This window comes from Musca vetustissima, unplaced genomic scaffold, assembly GCF_032173495.1.
Source record: "Musca vetustissima isolate MV318-11 ecotype Yass unplaced genomic scaffold, APGP_CSIRO_Mvet_v1 utg1071, whole genome shotgun sequence".
Taxonomy (NCBI): Eukaryota; Metazoa; Arthropoda; class Insecta; order Diptera; family Muscidae; genus Musca; species Musca vetustissima.
This window is the reverse complement of record NW_026882319.1, coordinates 304,984-328,114: the sequence shown is the minus strand read 5'-3', so window position 1 is coordinate 328,114 and position 23,131 is coordinate 304,984. Positions and strand designations below refer to the sequence as shown.

The 23,131-nt window shown below is 30.7% G+C and overlaps 1 long non-coding RNA gene across 1 annotated transcript; it reads left to right on the top strand.

The window, feature by feature from the left end:
* Positions 1-880: 880 nt before the first annotated feature.
* LOC133328648 (uncharacterized) lies at positions 881-22,534 on the top strand. The gene is made up of 3 exons (XR_009754289.1): positions 881-924; positions 22,308-22,363; positions 22,439-22,534. It is a non-coding gene; the product is annotated as an uncharacterized LOC133328648 (long non-coding RNA).
* The last annotated feature ends 597 nt before the right edge of the window (positions 22,535-23,131 follow it).

The following is a 23,131-nucleotide window of genomic DNA, read 5'->3' as shown; positions in this document are numbered from 1 at the left end:
TTTTATTTTATATTTTCATTTTTCTATACTTTTTATTTTTTATTATTCTATTTTTTTATAATTTCCATATAATTTATTTTTAATTTGCAAAATTCCATTCATTTATTTAATCCCTTTTCATTTAAATGAAATGCCTATTAATTCCAATTAGATTCCTATTCACATTGGCAACTCTATTATTCATTCCAATTTCATTACTGTCTCTCTTTTTCCCTTATATGCCGTTGAGAGTTCGTGTGATAACTGACATACCAATTGGTATTATTAATAATGTGTGTGCGAATGCGTGTTTCTGTTGTTATAACAGAAATCAAGCAACAACAACAACAATGTGGGCACTCTCACCATGCCTTTGCAAAAAATAATAACGGCGGCAGAACCGAGAGAGGCGACAAACACCCAACGTATGGCATCACACACACGCACGCATGCAGGCAATACACCGTTTACACACTCTCTCTCTCTCGTTGTATCTCTCAGACTCGCAGACATTTCACTGAGAGTTGAAATGAAAGCATTTCTGTGTGTGAACGAGCAGAGCGCTAGCTGGCCATTTGTTCTTCTTCGTTTATTTCATTTGGCAGTTTGTTGTAACATCATTCGGCCAGAGTAACGTATATAAAACCGCATAACGTGCTCTATATTCAAACTATAAATAATTTGGATATAAAAAAAGAAACAACATACACAACTCTAACAAAAAGCCGTCGAAAGAAAGAAGAAGCAGTAGAAAAAAATAATACTCTTCGAAAACTAATTTTTAAGTTAAAATTAAATAAAAATAAGAAACTAAACTAACGTTTTAGTAAGAAAAAATTATTAAAAAAGAAACAGTTTTTAAGCAGAAAAATTGTGTGCCGTGTCGATTCGAGAAGAAAAATTAAAGCGAGAAAACGTTCAAGTTTTTCCTAAAGTGAAATACAAGTGAGTAATAAGCCAGCTATGTTTTTTTAAAGGAACTATTTTTCGGAGGATGTTGATGATGAAAGTCCATGAGGTTATTAAGAAAAGTGAGACTAGTGTCCTTTATTTTATGAAATTTTGGAATGTGGAACTGCAAAAAAGCAATTAGATATTTTTTTGGAAGTGATGGAACGCCAACGCATTTTTTTAATTTTTTGCCACCTTTGTTTTTTTTTGTGTTGCCCACCTTTCGGATTACTTAACCAGCCGTTTAGAAAAGAATTCTTTTCTGTATTACTGTATGAGCTAAGAATCATTTGACGTACATTTCCCCGTGCTGGGCTGGTTGCCTGCCTGATGTTTTTGTTGTTCTTGTATTTATTTCGTTGGGTATATTCTGACGTATTCCGAAAAAAAGATTTGTCATTTTTTTTTGGTCGAGAGAAATACAAAAAATTGCGTGAAGAAAAGGTATATACAAAAACTACTAAAACATGATTGTTCACGGTTGTGTTTTTTTTTTCTTTGGATAAAAGCAAATAAAAAACGTAATAAATGGTCAGACGGCGGACGTCGTAGGGGCAGATGAACCGCAAGGGAATGTGACAATCGCCACCAGTGTGTGTATGTATGTACGTCAATCAGTTTCTTTATGTCATTCAGAAACAAAAAATCAATTTTGTTGTTGTTTTTTGTTTGGATAAAAAAATCAATAAATCCCCCCATATTTATCTACCTCAAAGTAAAATAGAAAAAGAGGCGGTGAGAGGGATAGTCAGGCACCATAATAAAATTAGGGAGGTGGTGTGGTAGTGGCGCATGCAAAATTTTTTATTTCAAGTTTAAACCAAAAACAGGGGATGATGGTGGCGGCTGTACTACTACCACACAACAACTGCTGATGGCGGCTGATGATTGTGCAAAGGCGCCAAACAGATGTTGGGCCAAACAAAGCCTGACTGACGTACTATTTATTACACAGTCAAATAACCACAGCAGCGGCAACAACAACGAGACAACAAATGTCAAACGAAACAAGAAAGGACCCAGACAATAGTGTGTGAATATGCGGAACATTATGTATAACAAATAATACAAATCTCATATCCTTTCTTTGAGAGAGGGGAGAGAGAAACAAAAAATGAGAAAATCCAGCTACTTAAAAAAAACAACAATTATATAATAAATTAATAATTCATCAAAAATAAAAACATGCTAGTCATTCCATCATAACCTTGTTCAAGTCTGCTTTTGATTCGTTTTAATAGACACAAGAAAAAACATGTTCACAAAATAGCCTTCAAAACAAATCAAGCTTTGTTTTTTTCCTTTTTTGCTTTCACGAGCCCAACACGTGTCCCACAACCTTAATTTTTTGTGTGTGTGGCTGGTTGTGTGTATGCAGCTAACACTCCTTTACTTCCGTCATCCTGTTTTGTAGTTATAAGCCATATATGACTCTCTCTCTCTCACTAACTCTCCTTATTCAAGAGATGGCAGGCTCAACAAATTCCATTTTGCCGCTCATTTAGTAGCTGTCACTCCTTTTTGACATTTGACAATGTTCTCCTGTTTTTTGAATTATAACAGATTTTTGACAACTTTCATAAATACTCACGTTGCATTGACAAAAGGAGAGCAGATATAACTGTCCTTTTTGTTTTTAGTGGTGCAGAGTAAAATGGTAAACAATTAACACAATGTTCACATGAAGCAATTTAGTTGACATAGTTTTAGATTGAGTAATTTAAATTTAAATGGAATCTAAAGTTATTTTACGAATAGGGGGATTTTTTGTGTGTAATATCAGTTTTAAACTCCTTGTACATTAGAACTTTTTACCGGGTTAACCTACTTTATGAGGATTTATTTGACGTATATGCAAAGGAATTGACAATTAAAATCCAATGGGTTTACGAAATCCGGTTAAATGTAAACGTACTATAATAGGCAACAATAAAATAAGCTTAGATTTAGAAATTTTAAAGAAATAATTATTGCATAGTGTTTTCCAATAAGATATGTTTTTTTCTTTGTATTCCTGATGCAATAATAAGGTGATGTATTAAAACAAAAACCTTTGTTTTTGTCTCGACCAACTGTCAAAATTTTCCTTATAAAATTTCACATGGTTGGCAACACTACACATCGATTTCAAGTAGAAATTAGGCACTTTGACAGCTTGTCGAGACATTAGCTGCGCTAAAAGGACTACCTACATACATATATTTTAATTTTAATAATGATTCTTCCAAAATGTTTGTTTATAATAAATTTTTTTTGCATCATCTTCGAAGAATAAAAAATATTATAATATTTTATTATTTAAATTTTAAGGAAATATTCCTAAATATGCATCATTTCTTGTAAAAATTCATATATATATATATATATATATATATAAAATAATATATATATATAATATATATATATATAATATATATATATATAATATATATCTTAAATTTTTTGTTGGTTGGGGAACCAGTTATAGTTATCTTAGTTTGAAAATTATAAATTTTTGCATAATTTTTTTATTATATATGAATTATGTTTAATTTTAGGTTTATTGTTTATGTAATACATTTGTATGGCCTCATGAGGCTCTGATGTTACATTATGAATTAAATAAATAAAATAAAATATATAACTTGTTATAGTAATCCACATCCTGCAGTAGAGCTTTGCGGCTTTGATTTTATTTCATCATTTCTTGTGATAATAATGAAATTCGCCGAATTCAAGGTCGAAATTTGAATTCGGCAAAATGATTTTTGTGTGGTTCTGGGGAACATGTGACCATATGAACCTAATTTTGCTTTTTGACCTCGAGATCTAAATTTCGGAAATGGCAACGTATCTTATATCTCTGTTCGATAAGAATTTCATCATTCCTTTTTTTTTTGCTGGAGTATTTTTTTCATGAAAGCAAAATTCAAATGATTAATTTGAAATTGATTATTATTTTTTTGTCATGTCATATCATAATGAGGATGATTTGTCAAAAATTTGTTTATAAAATGGAAAAAATGATATCCGCGCATTGATTTATTATTTGCAAGAGAAAAGTACAGTTTTGCATAATAAGCTGTGCAGACAAGCCGCCAAGTCGGACAGCTGTTGTTGACTCATGTCAAAATGTACATTGATTTTCTTTCCGCTTAGCGTGGTTTTATATTTGCCGGGATCGGGATCGGTGTTGAGAGTCTCTCTCTCTCTCAGTGGTAAATTGTGAATTGTGTTGGAAAACATTGCCACAGGTAGGAACAAAAAAGTACGAAAAGGTACCTAAAATTCTACTTCAAATGATAATAAATCATAATTATCGTATTGGCCAATATTTATACCAGTTGTTTGCATAAATAATATATGTTATAATTTAAGCGTAAATGTATCCACGGATAATAAAAAATATAATTTTTGTTTTGGTACGTTTATGTCAATTGTACCTTTTGTGAACAAAAAGTACGCTTGTTACACAATTAAAAATAGCGCAACTTAATTACTCTCTCAAGAGAGAGAAACTTGTTGTTGCTGATTTTTCTATGTTGTTGCTGATATGATTGATTTTTAAAAATTCCATAGTTTAGAATTTCTAAATATTTTTTTGTTAAATTTTCATTTTTTTGATTTGTTGATAAATAATAAATAAGTAAGCAGGAATTGTTTTTGGTTTAAATAAATTTATCAAATAATTGATTGAAATGTGAAAAAAAAACAATAACAAAAAGAAAGAAAAACTAATTACCTTTCCAAATTGATAATGTAAACATTGCTTTAGATAACATAATTCCCCTATAACACTTTCTCCTCCTTCTTGCCGCTTTGGTTGTGTGCAACGGTATAACTGCATTGTGAATCCAGCCAACGGCGTCAGCAGCAGCAGGTGTCAATGATTGTCATATGTGTCATTTGTTGTCATAACAGCAGTAATTGATGCTGGTTAACAAATCAACGCAAATCATGCTAGGATCTCGTGAGAGTAGTAAAGGCAAACAAAGAGAGAAGAAGAAAGACAGTTAATAGGGGGAATTTCTAAGCAAATTATTTAATTATTTATTTTTAAAAATAAAATAAAAAACAAAAATGTTTGTGAAACAACAACGTAATAAAATTCCCCACATGCTTGATTGGCCATGCATTCATCATTGTGTTGTGTGACGCCTGTACCAAAAACATTCATGCACACATACACATTCACTCTCACACCCAATACTCCCTTTGGCAAAACTGCCTTGCCTACCCGCTGTGTGTGCTCTCATTGAGAAATGTGTTGTTGCTGTTGTTGTTATTATTGTTTTAACAGTAGTCAGTCAATAGTTTATGTGTGAATTATATTTTCGCATTAATGTTGTTGTTGCTGTTTGGTTAGTGAGATACAGTCAGCAGAGCGGCCGGTCTCAGTTTCTTATTGGAATGAAACACAACAATGAAAAACAAAACGTGTTGCCATTGCTAAATTTAAAACAAAAAATATATATCAAGCAAATACAACAAAAAACGTGACACGTCTCTATCTCTCGGGCAAAGTAGCAGTAAAACAGCAGAAGAAAGTGCTGTGTCAGCATTGGCACAGTCAGAGACCGCGATGACAATGTTTTGCCGCGTATAAAAATATAAACCTGTTTATATAGATTTTTTATAACATAAAATAAAAAATGGGGCCCGCCAACAACGTCTTGGTCTCATGACAACACCACGTTTATGGAATATTTTTCGAAGCACGAGTTTATCGCCTGATTGTGCGGCTGGCTTTAGACTTTCCTGTTTTTTTATACGATTATTATTGTTGTTGATAAATTTTTGTTGCCTTGGAACCAAACCTCCTCATTCGCGCTAGCTCGCCCGTTTGCATGTATGCGTCAGCTGTTTTATTTGCCAAATTAATAATGAAATAATAAAAATTCAAACGAAACTTTGTATCTTGGAGACGATTACAAAGACACACTCACATTTATAATCGAAAGACAATGATTATGGAATTTGAACTTGGGGAGAATAAATAATAATTAGTAATTTAAAAAAAAAGAACAACAGCAACAACATATTTTTGGAAGCTTTGACAAATATCTTTAGCCAATTCTTTTGCTTAGATTTCGTAAAATCCAATTCAAACAAACATGCGCAAAGTGACAGGCTAATTAAATAAAATTTAATCCGCACAAAATTCGGTATACATTTTTACCAAAATATTCAAAACCTTGAAACAACCTATGGCTAAGATTATTTGGTCATGGACTGGACATTAACACCTATCACAAGACGTATATTTAAAAAAATATGCTGCCAGGAGGAGAAGTTCTTGTATTCTTTGAAAATCAGAAATGTTTGCTCCAATAGTAATATCGATTGGAAGATGGTGGCAGGGCCATTGTACATGGGATCAAGGCAAAGCACAGATTTACCTCTGCAAGATCCCACAATACCAAATTATGCTCCAATTCTGTTTGATAGTGGATCTTCTACTATATGAAGCCCAAGTCTATACATGGCTCTATATTGAACTTTTTTTCTAAGTGGTTTTAGTTCGTTCTGTTCTGCGATCTAGGTTTCGTCAACATTGAACATTTTTTGGGAAGTATGCCTCCCAAGAATGCAAATTTGTAGCCGCCACTTCGATTGGAAAATGCCACTTAAATCTTCAAAATACCACAACATGGAGTTGGAAGCGATCAGTGCCACACAAAAACCCTCTCCCGAGATCTAGACTACTGTAGATGACTTTTTAGTCCATTTTATCTACTTAGACGAATTCTACTATACAAGAGATGACCCTCTGAGCTCATCAGAGAACCTGTCCCGATATCTAGTCTACTGTAGATGACTTTTTTAGTTCATTTTATGTCTCGCCCATCATCTCTAAGGTAGATGACCTTGAATACCATATACTCTACAGTACATGTCCTCGTAGTACCCATCTACTCAAATGTAAATGATCTCTCAGCCAATCAAATCAACAACTTAGCCCATCTACTCAACTGTCGATGACTTCCATACCCATATATTCGACTGCTAATGGCGTCCAAAGCCCGTCTACACTAAAGAAGATTTGCCACTGCAGGTGATCTCCGAGCTCATTATCCCACTATTATTGGCTTTGGAGTATATCCACTCACTATATAACCTCTGAGTCTATATATAATCTGCTGACAATGGAATCACATACCATCTACTCAAATGCAGACCACATCATAGCCTATATACTCCAATGCAGATGGCTTCTGAGATGATCTACTCATATGTAGGTTGCCTGAGTCCATATATAATCTACTGCACATGGCCTCAGTGACCATCTACTCAACTGAGGATAACTTCTGAGCCTATATACTCCATTCCAGATACCATGTAATTAATAGCGGATGACCTCTGAGCGGCAAATCAATTGTTGGTCTTTGGATTATCTACAGTTGAGTTTATATAATCTACTCATTTCCTCCGAGACCCTCTTCTTACAGATGGACATGCCCATGAATTCACCCACCCAGATATTTGCCGTGAAACATCTCGAAAAAGGCCTATCTGGAACTAACAAAATAAAAGTGTTTTTAATGTTTCTTCCCGAGTAATTGGTATTAAATATATTTACCTCCTCCACAGTACAATAGTGTAGTTCAGGCAATATGAACAAATCTTTCCTTCTGCCTAAAGAACATGGTAATTTTTCTTCAGAAAAAATGAATCTCCATGCTTTCGCTAAATATTTCTCATCTTACTCTCTGCTCTACATGTTCCAAATATTTGAAATTTTTTATTTCATTTGAAATCTCTATGTATGTATATACATAATTTTATACAGGTAATATAAAAATGTGTGCCACACTGTTGCTCCTGTACTTTGGCGCAATATCAAAGCCATAATGCGGCGTATTTGCCAAACAAACAGATGTTGGCAAAACAATTCCTGCTCTCTATTTAGTAATCTCTCTGGCTCTCTCTTTGTTATTCAATGGCGGCAACAATCATTACATTATTAATCTTCTTCGCAAAGTGTGTATGTACTTGCAAACACCTTTTTACTTACCTATTGTCCTACTAATCATGACTGTTTTTGTTTCTTCTTGCATTTTTAATTTTCTTAATAAAAATAAAACTCGTTGTGCTATCCCCTTGGAAAACCTAGTTCATAGTAGCACACCATTTTTTTTCATTCAATAAGCAGATGATTACTTTTGTGTTGTGTGCAGTGTTGCCGTTTGCAAAATTTTTTTCCGCCCAAAATTGCACCTAAAAAGTGCCCAAAATCAACAATTTATGCCCAAAAATTCGAGAAAAAATTAAACAATATATTTTAAAATATATCATGTTAAGAATAAAATTAAACATTTTAATTGGATTCAAAATGTATGTATTTTACAGAAAAAATATATATTGCTCTAATTAGGATGATAGATCTTTCCAGTTTATAGATGACATGTAGGTAAAATATATGATTGTCTTCTAAAAACTAGGACGACGTATGACCAACTTAGGAATATCGGACCAATCAGCATAGTCTCCACAAAATGGTTAAATTTTTGCTGGCAGTTAATTTTATAATGTAATTTTAACCAAGCCTGTATAATATTGGAAAATGAAAGTTATCACTCCACTTATTCTAGTATGTCCCCAAGAAAGGGCCAATATTTGGAAATTTTATAGATCTCATTATGAGGTTGAGAAGAATAGATTCAATTTCCGTTAAAACTTGATGGTCATAAATAAGGATAATGATCCATTTTATATTTGATTGCGCGATATTTTTGGACAATAATTCCCACATATGAGTATATACATCAATAATATTGGTATAAATTTAAAGATCAGCCACTCCTCTTAAATGAACTGTCCTTCCCTGTTCCTTTTTCGGAAATAAATTTTGTCATTTTTCCCGTGTAAAATTTAGTATTGGGCCATAATAGTGATCTCTACACCGACCAGAAAAATTGACAAAAATAATGTTTTTAATCTATTTTATCCTCCAAATATTAACTGATCATTATCCTAACCTATACATGCAAAACATTAATGGTCCATAACTACAACTTATAATGGATAGACGGGCGGACAAACATGTCTAGATTTACTCAGCTGGTTGAGATTACGAATAGGTTTACTACAAGGTGGATCTAGGGGTAATATTTCGCGGTTTTACGAAAACGTGGGCCTATAATATACATCACAACATATTTTTTAGGGTAAATAAATATCAATGTTTATTAAAACAAATATAAACAATATTGATATGACCGAAGCAAAAAATGCCCAACATCCGCCCAAGCCATAAATTTCACAAATTTTATGCCCACTTTTGGGCATAAATGCCCACATTCGGCAACACTGGTTGTGTGGCGGGCTCTATGGACACAGTGGGCAATAACAACAACAATTATGACCACACTTAATGACAGAATGAGGCCGGTAAATAAACAACAACACAACAATAAAACGGTATGTGTGTGTGTAGAGAGAGAGGCGGCCAAACCGCGACATTTTATTAACGTCACAGGAAAATCCTTGGATCCTTGTTGTTGTGTAAACGTCAACCATCAATAGTTTATTGTTTGTTTTCTGTTTCGTTATTTATTTGCGCTATTTAAACGGAAGAAATTATGTACACTAACCCCATTTTAAAACTCACATGTAAATAGCGGCTAAAGGCTTGTCAAACTTTGACATAACATCTGTTTTATGACATTGTTTGCTTGTACATTGACAAGAGTTGAGAGTTTAGAATTGTGAGAGAACATTGACTAGAGTTGGAAGTTTAGAATTGGAAGATAATTGTTTTTTAACTATTTTACTATTAACTATTTTATAAAAAATATCGACAACAAAAAAGTTTTTATTGATTCACCTTTTAATAAAAAACCAGCTATCGATAACAAATAGTTGTTTTCGAAAACTTTTGTACTACAAAATGTGTTATCAATGGACTTTCTTAAGAGAATAATTGATATCGGTTAAATTTTCTTTATGAGAAGTTGTTATCGAATGAATTTTCTTATAGAAAAGGAGTTATCGAAAATATGTTCTATAGGAAAATTTATTATCGCATTCATTTTCGTTAACAAAAAGCTTTTCAACAAAAAATAGCTATCGATAACAATGTAATTGTTATCGTACAACGTTTTTACCAAAAAAGGTGTTATCGATGGGATTTTCGTATGAGAATAATTTGTATCGGTTAAATTTTCTGTATGAGAATATTTTATCGAATGAATTTTCTTATAGAGAAAGTGTTTTTTTTTTCTATAGGAAAAATTGCTATCGCACGAATTTTCGATGATAAAAAAGCTGTTATCGATTAACATTTCAATAAAAAATAGCTATCGATAACAAAAAAGTTGTTATCGAACAATTTTTTTATAAGGTGTTATCGATGAATTTATCGATAATAACTGTTTTGAATTGTTGAACTGTTGAATTGTTATCGATAATAACTGTTTTTTTTTTGTTACCGAATGACAATTTTTATTCAAATTTTTTTCTATCGATCCACTGTTCTATAGATTAAATCTTATCGATTATTATTGCTATAGGAAAGATTGTTATCGATTAACTTTTCTATAAGAAAATTTTTTTATCGATAACTTTTTATCGATTGGCTTTCTATAGAATAACATTTATCGACTAATATTTTTCAATAGGAAAATTAATTATCGATCATGTTTTTGACAAAGAAACCTATTATCGATCAATTTTTTACATGGAAACTTGTTATCGATGATAATTTTGTTTTTTTTACAATAAAATTTATTATCGATCAAGTTTGTTAAAAAAAGTAGTTATCGGTCATGTTTTTTACAACATAAATTATTATCGATGAAGTTTTTTACAGGTAAACTTGTTATCGATCAAGTTTTTTAAGAGCATTTGTTGTCGATAATGTTTCAATCATGAAATTTAATTATCGATCAAGCTTTTTTACAATATAACTTGTTATCGTTCAAGTTTTTCTAAGACAATTATTTATCGATAAGGTTTTTTTTTTTCAAGAAACTTGGTTATAGATCAAGTTTTTTGCAATAAAGTTTATTATCGATCAAGTATTTTACAAGAAAAGTTGTTATCGGTCATGTTTTTTTACGCCAGAAATCATTATCGATGAAGGTTTTTCAAGAAAATTTATTATTGATAAAGTTTTTTACGATAAAAATTTGTTATCGTTCAAGCTTTTTTTCCAAAAAAATTTGTAATCGATAACGTTTTTACACAAAAATTTGTTATCGATGGATTTTTTACAATAACATTTATTATCGATCATGTTTTTTACAACAAAAATAGTTATCGATAAGTTTTTTTTACAATAAAATTAGTTATCGATAAGTTTTTGTTTACAATAAAATTAGTTATCGATAAGTTTTTGTTTACAATAAAATTTGTTATCGACCGATTTTTCTTTATGAAAACTTGTTATCGATCGAGATTGTTACAAGATAACTTGTTTTCGATTAATTTTCCAATAATAAATTTTGTTATCGATAAAATTGTTTATGAAAAAAATTGTTATCGATAAAATTTTCCATCAAGATCGAAATTTTTCTTAACAAAATTTTCTTATTCGAAGGCAAATTTAACCATACGAATTAAATTTTCGACTTTTCTCCCAGAAAATTTCGATAAATTATAATTAAATATAAATTTAAATAATAATTAACAATAAATTTAGATTTTAGGTTAGGTTAGGCGGTTAACCTACAACACGAATTGTTCATTATTACTGTGTGTGTGAAATGGAAATGTTATTGTGCTACCGTTTTACGTCACACTGGAGTCATGTGGAGATTTTCCGTTTACAATTTTGAAAAATTACCTACTTTTTTTGTTTCACATACACACAGAGGAACACTAACACACCCACCCACCGGAAAAAAGGAAATGTAATATAATATTAAATAACAAGTTTAAAAATAGTGTTGGTGATTGTCCGATTGTTTCCTAATGCAAACAATACAAAACCAACAACAATAGAAAGAACAACAACAATATGAGCCGGCAGGGGCTAATTGGTTTTTGTTAGAATGTGACATGCGATACAATACTGTGTGGTTCAAAAAAATAAAAAAAAATTGTAATGATGCCTAGGCCACCTAATGAGAGGTGTAGTGATTTGAAATCATCACCCCCACCCCGACCACCTTTACCCTTTACCTTCACTGCTATAGTTGTTGTCCGGCATGCTGCACATCTCCCATAAAAAAATTTAAATATTTATTTAAGTTTTTTTCGATGTTGTTGTTTAACATGTAGTTGTTGTTTCTTTAGTTTTTTAATTTACAAACTTTTTTTGTTGAATTTTTTTCTCATTATTAAAGTTTCGTTGCACCAACAACAACAACATTTTGTTTGTTTACAACAATGACCTTGACATTGCACGTACTGGACGTGATGATAACAGAATAGAAAACCATACCATACCAACCAACCTACTGTCAAAGTAATTGCCATGCAAACGAAGCTGGTGCTGCTGGACAGACGAACTTTGTTTTTTTTTCAGAATAGGGAATGAATGAATCTCTCTGTATGCCAGCAGCAGCAGCATAACCGTGTGACCCACACCCATCCAACAACCCATTCATATTCATCTAATTTTGGAATTCCAATGGATGGCAATTTCCATGCGATGAGACACGCCAGCACCTAACTGCCTGCCTGGCTATGTCGTTACAATTTCCGAATAGATTAATATTGATTTTGATAGCGTGTGGCGCCCAATACGGTGTTTTGTACACTTTTTTGTATTTGTTTTTTACAAATTGCATTCTCTCGGGCTTGCATGTTGGTTGGTTCACCAGCCAGCCACCCACCATGTGCCTAGTGGCTGATCAGAATAAAGCCGTGACAATTTTTCCAGAGAATGTTTGTCGATTTTTTTTCGCTGTTGTTTTCTTTTTTTTTTGTTATCCATTTGAATTGGAAAAAAATAAACATTGATTTCAATTTCTGACGGACATTTTTGCGATTTCGTGTTGTGTCCATTGTTTGTTTTTAAACAAAATAGAAAAACAGTTTTTTGATTATAGCGAAAAATTGAAAAAATCACAAAAGTTTTCCCTTTTCCCCTGACTGAGCCCAATAGTTTGAAAAATTGATTAGATTTTTTTCAATTTTTCTCTGATGTAATTAATTATAAACAATTTGCGGCAAAAGGAAACAGGCCTTAAGAAATTTGTTGGCAATTTAAATTTATTCACACACACTCACACATATATACATCAACAATAAATGACTGTTCAATTTGAAACGCAATTTTATTAAAAATAATTCATAAAAATTCACAAGAAATTCCAAAGTAATTAAAAGGGGGGTTTTAATTAAAGTTCACATTTTAGCATTTCTAATTGGAAAAAACTTGTTCGTTGGGAAATTTTTTCTTGGAAAAGTGTTCGATAACAACATTTTCTTAAAAAAATAATTGTTCGATAACCACTTTTTATGATCGATAAACAATTTTTCTTAACCAAACATTTTAGCAATTTTTGGACTTAAAGTCTTTTGACTTTAGGTTAATTTGACCCTTAATACTTCATTTTAACACCTGGGAGTCAATGAAAAAAATATTCTCCATAAAATTTCACTGTAGGTCCCCGAACAAATGATATCGCTATATGTAACCCATATCCGGAAAAAATTCGAATAAAAGTCAATCATAAAAATCGAGCAATTTTTATATTAATTTTTAATGGACTTTAGATAAATGCCCATATGGCCCATAATTTCTCATTTTAGGGTCCGGGTGTCAATGGAAAAAATGTTCTCCATAAAATTTCACTATAGGTCCCCGAACAAAAGAAATCGGTGTATATAACATATATTAAGATAAAAAATCAAATGAAATTCGGTTATAAAAATCAAGCAATTTTTTAACTAATTTCCAATATACTTTAGATAAATGCCCATATGGCCCATAATTTTTCATTTTTGGGACTGGGTGTCAGTGGAAAAAATGTTCTCCATAAAATTTCACTATAGGTCTCTGAACACAGGAAATCGCTATATGTAACCTATATGCGGAAAAAAATTCGAATAAAACTCAGTCATAAAAATCAAGCAATTTTTTAACTAATTTTCCATTAGATAGATGGCCATTTGACCCATAATTTTTCATTTTAGCACCTGGATGTCATTGGAAAAAATATTCTCCATAAAATTTCACTATAGGCCTTCGAACAAAGGAAATCGGTATATTCAAAATTTGAGAAGAAAAATCCAATAAGAATGCGACTAAAAAAATGTAAAGCCGTTTTTGGATTAATTTCATACAACTCTTGACTTGTTGGCCATTTGACCCACAATGCTTCATTTTAGGACCAGGGTGTCGATGTAAAATTTATACTCGATAAAATTTCACTATAGGTCTCCGAACAAAAGAAATCGGTATATATAACTAATAACAAGAAAAAATCCACTAACAATTTAATTATAAAAAATATGATATTTTGGAGATCAATTTCATACAACATTCGATTTGGTGGTCATTTGACCCGTAATATTTCCTGTTAGAGCCTGGATGTCAATGGACAAAAAGTTCTCCATTAAATTTCACTATAGGTCTCCGAACAAAGGAAATCGGTATATTCAAAATTTAACATGAAAAAATCCAGTAAGAATGCGACAATAAGTAAGGAAAGTCGTTTTCGGATTAATTTCATACAACTTTTGACTTTTTTGTCATTCGACCCACAATACTTCATTTTAGGACCAGGTTGTCAATGGAAAATTTATTCTCCATAAAATTTCTCCGAACATAAGAAATCGGTATATATAACATACATCAAGAAAAAATCTACTAACAATTTGGTTACAGAAAATTACATATTTTGTGGTAAATTTCCTATAGTTATTCAGTTTGAGTGTCATTTGATTCACAATAGGTTATATTAGGGTCCGGGCGTCAATGAACCAAATGGTCTCCATAAAATTTCACTGTGGGTCTCCGGACAAAAGAAATCGGTATCTATAATAGATATCATGAAAATTATCTCAAACAATTTGATTTTGAAAAATATCACAACTTTTTGGGTTAATTGTCAGCCTGCTGGCCATTTGACCCCCAATACTACATTTTTGAGTCCGGGTGTCAATGGAAAAAATTATCTCCATTAAATTGCACTATAGGTCTCCGAACAAAAGAAACCGATATATATAGCATATGTCAACAAAAAATCCAATAAGAATGTGACCACAAAGAAGTAAAGCAGTTTCCTGATTATTTTCATACAAATTTTCACTTGACGGTCATTTGATCCATAAGACTTCGGTTTAAGACCAGGGTGTCAATGGAAAATTTATTCTCCATAAAATTTTACTATAGGTCTCCGAACAAAAGAAATCAGTATCTATAATAGATATCAAGAAAAAATCTACTAACAATTTGGTTTTAGAAAATAACATATTTTCCCTATAGGTTTTCAGTTTGATGGGAATTTGACCAACAATTCTTCATATTTGGACCTAGATGTCAATGGAAAAATTATTCTCCATCAAATTTCACTATAGGTCTCCGAACATAAGAAATCGCTATATATAACATATATCAGCAAAAAATATACAAACATTTTTGTCATAGAAAATAACATATTTTCTGGTAAATTCCCTATAGGTTTTTAGTTTGATGGGAATTTGACCAAAAATTCTTCATATTTGGACCTGGGTGTCAATGGAAAAAATATTCTCTATAAATTTTCACTATAGGTCTCCGAACAAAAGAAATCGGTAGCACTAATATATTACAACAAAACCCCCACCTTGATTTTCTAGTATTTTCTCTTTCCTCATCACATGTCACATACCGATTTTTTTATATCACAACATTCCTCCGATTTTTTTTTTGCTTGTCATTCAAATACCGAAGTATGTAATTGGAGAACATAGAAGAAGAAAGCTAAGTAATTTTTGGTGTTGAGTAAAAAAAAATCATTTTGTTAAAAATTTGCTGAGTTTTAGTTGTGGTTGATTTTTAAATTATCATTAACAGAATTTATTTTTTTAATTTTTTGATTGATTTGTTTGTGGTTCGGAATTGATATTTTGAAAAAAATATACAGTGAGTGTAATAAGTATTTTGCCTCAATAAAAATTTTACAAAATTCTAATATATACGCTTAAAGCCAGCATACTAAAGATGTAAAATGAATTATGTATGATGGGATATGTTTGTGGACATATTTAGATCTTATTTCTGCAAGAATCACTGCGAAAGACCTATTGGTCTCTAAGATATCGGCAAAAATCTATACCAACCCAAAAATGATTATCAAAAAAAAGTATTTTGCTTTTTATTATCATTTTTGAAAAAATCATTGTATAATACACGCTTTGTCTTTTTATCGTTACCATTGCGGGTAACCACATACTAAAAGCGATTAGGCGACGATTCCAATAAACCACGGCATTTTTTCGCGAATATTTTCTCACATTTACGTTCAATACATTCTCCAGCATTTTTTCATTTAATATATGGTATTTTCTCGTCCTAATCTCAAAATGAGAGTATTAGATATGGTCGTCGCGGCTTCAAAACATCCCAAATAACTTTAGAATAATAAAAAGGAGGTTTTGCAAAATATATCGCGAGGACAGGACCCTAAAAACTATTAAAACCAAAATCCGACAAACAAATTATTTAAAAAAAATATCTCGAAATCCCATTTTTCTGACTTTGTAAACTTTATGGTTCATTAATATTGATCTACGAATCAATATATTCGATGAAAATAGCAATAAGGTGGTCAGATTCAAAGAAATGAACAGTTCTAAAACAACAGAAACTACAAGCATTACATGAAGTTGGAAGAAAACATCATTCTTCGTCAAATAGTATTGCGTTTTAGAAAACTGTGGTAGCTGGTGACGAATACGCAGTCAATATTTTACATCCGTTTAACACCATCAGTTGCGAATAAAATGCATCAGTGAATAAACTGGTCGATCTATTTATTTTCGAAATTTGCTGTATTTCTATTGCCACAAAACCGTTCATATCTTAGAATCTGACCTTCTTATTGCTATTTTCATCGCATATATTGGTTCCAAGATCAATATTAATGGACCATAAAGTTTTCAAAGTCTGAAAAATGGGATTTCGCGATATTTTTTTTAATAATTTGTTTGTCGGATTTTGGTTTTAATAGTTTTTAGGGCCCTGTCCTCGCGATATATTTTGCAAAACCTCTTTTTTATTATTCTAAAGTTATTTGGGATGTTTTGAAGCCGCGACGACCATATCTAATACTCTCATTTTGAAATTAGGACGAGAAATTACCATATATTAAATGAAAAATTGCTTGAGAATGTATTGAACGTAAATTATGAGAAAATATTCGCGAAAAAATGCCGTGGTTTATTGGAATCGTCGCCTAATCGCTTTTAGTATGTGGCTACCCGCAATGGTAACTATAAAAAGACAATGCTTGTGATATATAATGATTTTTTCAAAAATGATAATAAAAAGCAAAATACTTTTTTGTGATAATCATTTTTGGGATGGTATAGATTTTGGCCGATATCTTCGAGACCAATAGGTCTTTCGCAGTGATTCTTGCAGAAATAAGATCTAAATATGTCTACAAACATATCCTATCATACATAATTCATTTTACATCTTTAGTATGATGGCTTTAGGCGTATATATTAGAAATTTGTCAAATTTGTATTGAGGCAAAATACTTATTACACTCACTGTATATATATAAAATTATGATGGATGTTTTTCAAAAATAATATGCTGATTCGTAATAAAATTTTGTTTTTGGCAACCAAAAAAATAAAAATACAATTAACTACAAGAACAAGAAGACAGACCCTAAGGCACATGCCCGTCACGGAAAACACTGCAGAAATCAATAATAACATTTATATTTAAAAAAGAAAATATTGAAAAAATTATTGATGACTGGATTTTGTGTTCTTGAGTTTTGCATTTCGATTTTTCATGACCATGAAATGGGAAATTTGAGGGAGAGGAAGGGGTTCTGTGGGGACTTAATGCAAATTATTGGCGCGCCATAAATGTAGACGAAAATGTTAATTAGTTCTCTCCCAGCTAGCCTTGTTGTTTTTGTTCTTATTCTTTTTTGTTCAAGTGTAATATCTTGTAGTGTTTTGTTGTTGTTTTTTTGTTGATATTCCACTTGATTTATAACTTATGATTTTTTTCATTCTTGTAGACAGTTATGATGATGGGGCAGTATTTGGGGGAATTCTGCAGAACATTTTATTTATCGGGGGGTTTTTTTTTTTTGAGAAAAAGAAGACGAGGGTTTTGAACTTGAATTTGTGTGACAACATGTGTTTGAGATTTTTTTTTCAAATAAGATTTTTATTATTATAGGATGTCATAAAGAATTGTTTTATTTTATTTTTGAAAATAAATAAAAAATTAAAAACGAGAGTATTCCACTTGGTGGGCAATTTGAGCCATAATGCTTCATGTTAGGGCCTGGTTGTCAATGGAAAAAATATTCTCCATCAAATTTTATTATAGGTCACCGAACAAAAAAAATCGGTATATATATAGTATATATCAAGAAAAAATCCAATTAGAATGAGATCATCAAAATATTAAGGCATTTTTGGATTAATTTCATATAACTTTCGATTCGATCCATAATTCATTATTTTAGGACCTGGGTGTTAATGGAAAAAATGTTCTACATAAAATTTCACTATAAGTCGCCGACCAACAAAAATCGGTATATTCAAAATGTTAGCAGAAAAAAAATCGAATAAAAATGTGAGCATAAAATATAAAACCATTTTTCATACAACTTTTGATTTTATGACCATTTGATCCATAATTCTTCATTTTAGAACTTGGGTGTCAATGGATATCTTATTCTCCATAAAATTTCACTATAGGTCGGGGAACAACAGAAATCGATACCTATAAGTTATATCAAGAAAAAATCCGATTTGATGGACATTTGACCCGTAATATTTCCTGTTAGAGCCTGGGTGCCAATGGAAAAAATATTCTCCATAAAATTACTACAGGTCTCTGAACAACAAAAATCGGTATATTCAAAATTTAACATGAAAAAATCCAATAAGAATGTGACCATAACATATAACGCCATTAACTTTCGACTGCATGGCCATTTTTATATTTTTGGGTACTGAGTGTGAATCTTATTCTCCATAAAATTCCACTATAGGTCGCTGACCAACAAAAATCGGTATATTCAAAATTTAACAAGTAAAAATCCAATAAGAATGTGAGCATAAAATATAAAGCCATTTTTCATACAACTTTTGACTTTATGACCATTTGACGCATTATTCTTCATTTTAGGCACTGGGTGTTAATGGAAATCTTTTTCTCCACAAAATTTTACTATAGGTCACCGAACAGAAGAAATCGGTATTTATAACTAATATCATGAAAAAATCCGCTAACAATTTGGTTATTACAAATATTATATTTTGGGGTTTCATTTTATACAACATTCGATTTAATGGTCATTAGACCCGTAATATTTCCTGTTAGAGCTTGGGTGTTAATGGAAAACATATTCTCCATAAAATTTCACTATTGGTCTCCGAACAAAAGAAATATATATATATATAAAAAATATGAAAAAATCCATTAAGAATGTGTCCTTAAAAATCAAAAGGGATTTTTGCTTAACTTCATACAAATTTTGACTCGATGATCATTTGACCTGCAATACTACATTTTAGGACGCGGGTATCAATGGAAAAAATATTCAACATAAAAATTCACTTTAGGTCTCCGAACAAAAGAAATCGGTATATATAACATATATAATGAAAAAAATTCACTAAAGACTTGGTCATAAACAATTAAATATTTTTGTGTAAATTTCCTATAGTTTTTAGTTTTATGGCAATTTGAGCCATAATACTCCACTTTAGGTCCAGGATGCCAATGGAAAATGTATTATCCATTAAATTTCACTATAGGTCTCCGAATAGAAGAAATCTGTAAATATAATATTTACCAAGAAAAAATTGCACAATAAATTGTCTATAAAAATAAGGGATTTTTTTATAATTTCATATAGTTTTTCATTTTTTGTTCAGGGTCTGGGTGTCAATGAAAAAAATATTTTCCGTCAAATTTCACTATAGGTCTCTGAACAACTCAAAAAAATTCCGCAATCTGAATTTCCATTTACCCTTACCCATCTACCTTGCCCTTACCAAAATATCAATGTCACCCAATTTACGTTGGCATTACCTCATATATTCCGGTTACCGTTTTTTTCTATACCAATTAATTTTATTCCATAGAATTTTTTATATACAAATCGAAACAAAACACATTGTGTGGAAACAATCATCATCATCAATTGTTTGCAGATATGTACAGGAAATTCTATTATTATTGTTCCCATGAAATTCTATGGAAAATCAGTTTTTTTCTTTTTTTCACAATAAAAAGGCGTTGAGAGGAAATAAATGTCAAAATATATAACAAAAAACAAATAATAATTTAAATGAATTTCAGTATGGGTTGTTATGGTAATTTTTTATTGTTGTTGCAAATTTATTAAAAAAATATAAAGAACAATGAGTGAGTGCCACGTGTGGCATCCATATAGAGAATATCACAATGAGAGAGTGAGATGTGAGGTTATGGTTGCTTGAACTTGGCCTTTTGTCCTTGAATAGTTCGGTTTTGAAGGATGATGTTAAGGGAGAATATGTTCCTTATAAAATTTCAATAGGAGTCGGGGAATACATGAAATTGGTAGCTATAATGGATATCAGGATATTATACGAAATATTATTATAAAATGAAGTAAATTACCTCAGGTATTAAATTAAAAAATTATAGTATAAAAGGCATTTTTCAAATAGTACCGGTAACTTCAGAATAACTCATTTTAGAGAGTAGTTCCCAACGGAAGAAATGTTCTAAACAAAATTTCACTATAAGTCCTCGTACGACAAAAATCTATAGCTTCAAGGAATACATACCGAAAATAACGGTAAACTTCAGTTATCGATGTTTTAATTCATTTAACCACATAATTCTCAATTTGAGGCAATTTCACCAACATAACCTCACTTTTGGGATTCTATATAAATGGAAGAAATATTCCTTATCATATTTCACTATAAGTCTTTGAACAAAAAAATAACGGTATATATTATAAAGATCATGATAAAACAGGCAATTATAATTTGTTTATAAAAATAATGCAAATTTTAGGTAATATTTCACATAGGTTTTGACATGAGGGTCATTTGATCCACAAAACTTCATTTTAGGAGCTGGGTGTAAGAGGAAAACTTGTTCTCCATAAAATTTCACTATAAGTTTTGGAACAAAAGAAATCGGTATATGTGATATATATCAAGAAAAATTTGTATTAAAGTAAATTATTTGGTTATTCAAAGAGAGTATACCACTCGATGCCAATTTAAACCATTATTTTTCAGGTCGATGGTCATTTGACCCACAATACTTCATGTGAGAGCCTGGGTGATAATGGAAAACTTATTCTCCATAAAATTTCACTATAGGTCTCCGAACAAAAGAAATCTATATATATAATATTTATCAAGAAAAAATTCAATTATAATTTAGTTATAAAAACTATTGGAATTTATTGATTTAATTTCCGATTTTTTTGTTTGATGGTCCTTTGACCTATTATTTTTCATTTTAGGACCTGGGCGTCAATGGAAAACTTATTCTCCATAAAATTTCACTATAAGTCTCCGAACAAAAGAAATCTGTATATATAATTTTTATTAAGAAACAAATTCAATTTTAATTTGGTTATAAAGACTATTGTAATTGTTTGATTTAATTTCCGACTGTTTTTAGTTTTTGTTAATTTGACCCATTTTTTCATTTTAGGGATCGGGTGTCAATGGAAAATTTGTTCTCCACAAAATTTCACTTTAGGTCTCCGAACAAAAGAAATCGGTATATATAATATTTATCAAGAAAAAAATTCAATTTAAATTTGGTTATAAAAATGATTGAATTTTTGTATTAAATTTGCGATTGTTTTTAGTTTGATGGTCATTTGACCCTTTATTTTTCATTTTACGGCCCGAGTGTCAATGGAAAATTTATTCTCCATAAAATTTTACTATAGATCGCCGAACAAAAGAAATCGATATGTATAATATTTATCAAGTAAAAACTTAAATTTTAATTTGGTTATAAAAAATATTGGAATTTTTTACGTAATTTCCGACTGTTTTTGGTTTTATGGTCATTTGACCCATTATTTCTGATATTTGGACCTTGTTGTCAATGGAAAATTTATTCTCCACAAAATTTCACTATAGGTCTCCAAACAGAATAAATCTGTAAATATAATATTTATTTTGTTATAAAAATAAGTCGATTTTTATTCACAATATAAAAGCTTTTATTTTTATTATTTATATTTATTGTTTTATATGTATACTAATTATTGTTATTTTTTCTTCTTTTTCAGACATGGTACTACTTTTCATGGGCTCAGCGAAAAAGTTATGCTTTCCTAAACACCAGGTTAGTCCAATAATATATGGCATTTTCCAATTTTTTTAATGTTTTTTTCTTCTCTCTTTCCTTTTCTCTTTCCAGCAAAACAACAATAACAATTTAACAACGTTTTATTCAACATAACAAAGAACTTTCGTTGAAATTGAAAACCCACTACTACTACTACGTTAAGCAAAAAAATCAATAACCAAAATCAGGAATCTTCGTAGAAAAAGTTCACCTTTTTTTGAGAGGAACATTTTTTTATCAGTTTATTTTTTAAATAGTGTAGAGTTTTCAGTTTTAAGTATTTAAAAAGAGATATTATTATTGTTAATTCCATTTATTTCCAAATCAACAAAAAGAAATCTAATTTATTTAGCATTCAACATAAAATTATTTAAAAATCCTAAAAAAAGAGGCTTTGTTACATACATATTTTACGTTAATCTCTATTTACCCCTAAGGTGGTAGATACAATTAACGTCCTATAAAAATTCTCATTTTGTATTTAAATTTAAAAAAAGTATTTGCTTTAAGTATTCTCAAAATTACCCTTTACTGGCTTTAGTACTTTAGCAATTTTGCGCCACTAAGATAAACCCGTAAACATGAGATTTACCAAAATGAAGTTTAAGCGCAAATTTGGTGGCTTAAATATTTGAAAACAAATGTTTATTTCTAAAACAATTGTATATTGTAAAAAAAACAAAACCAAAGCAAAAAACAGCCTTTCCCTTAAAAAAACCTCAAACACTCAAAAGAAAATTTCAATTCCCTACCACCACCAGCAAC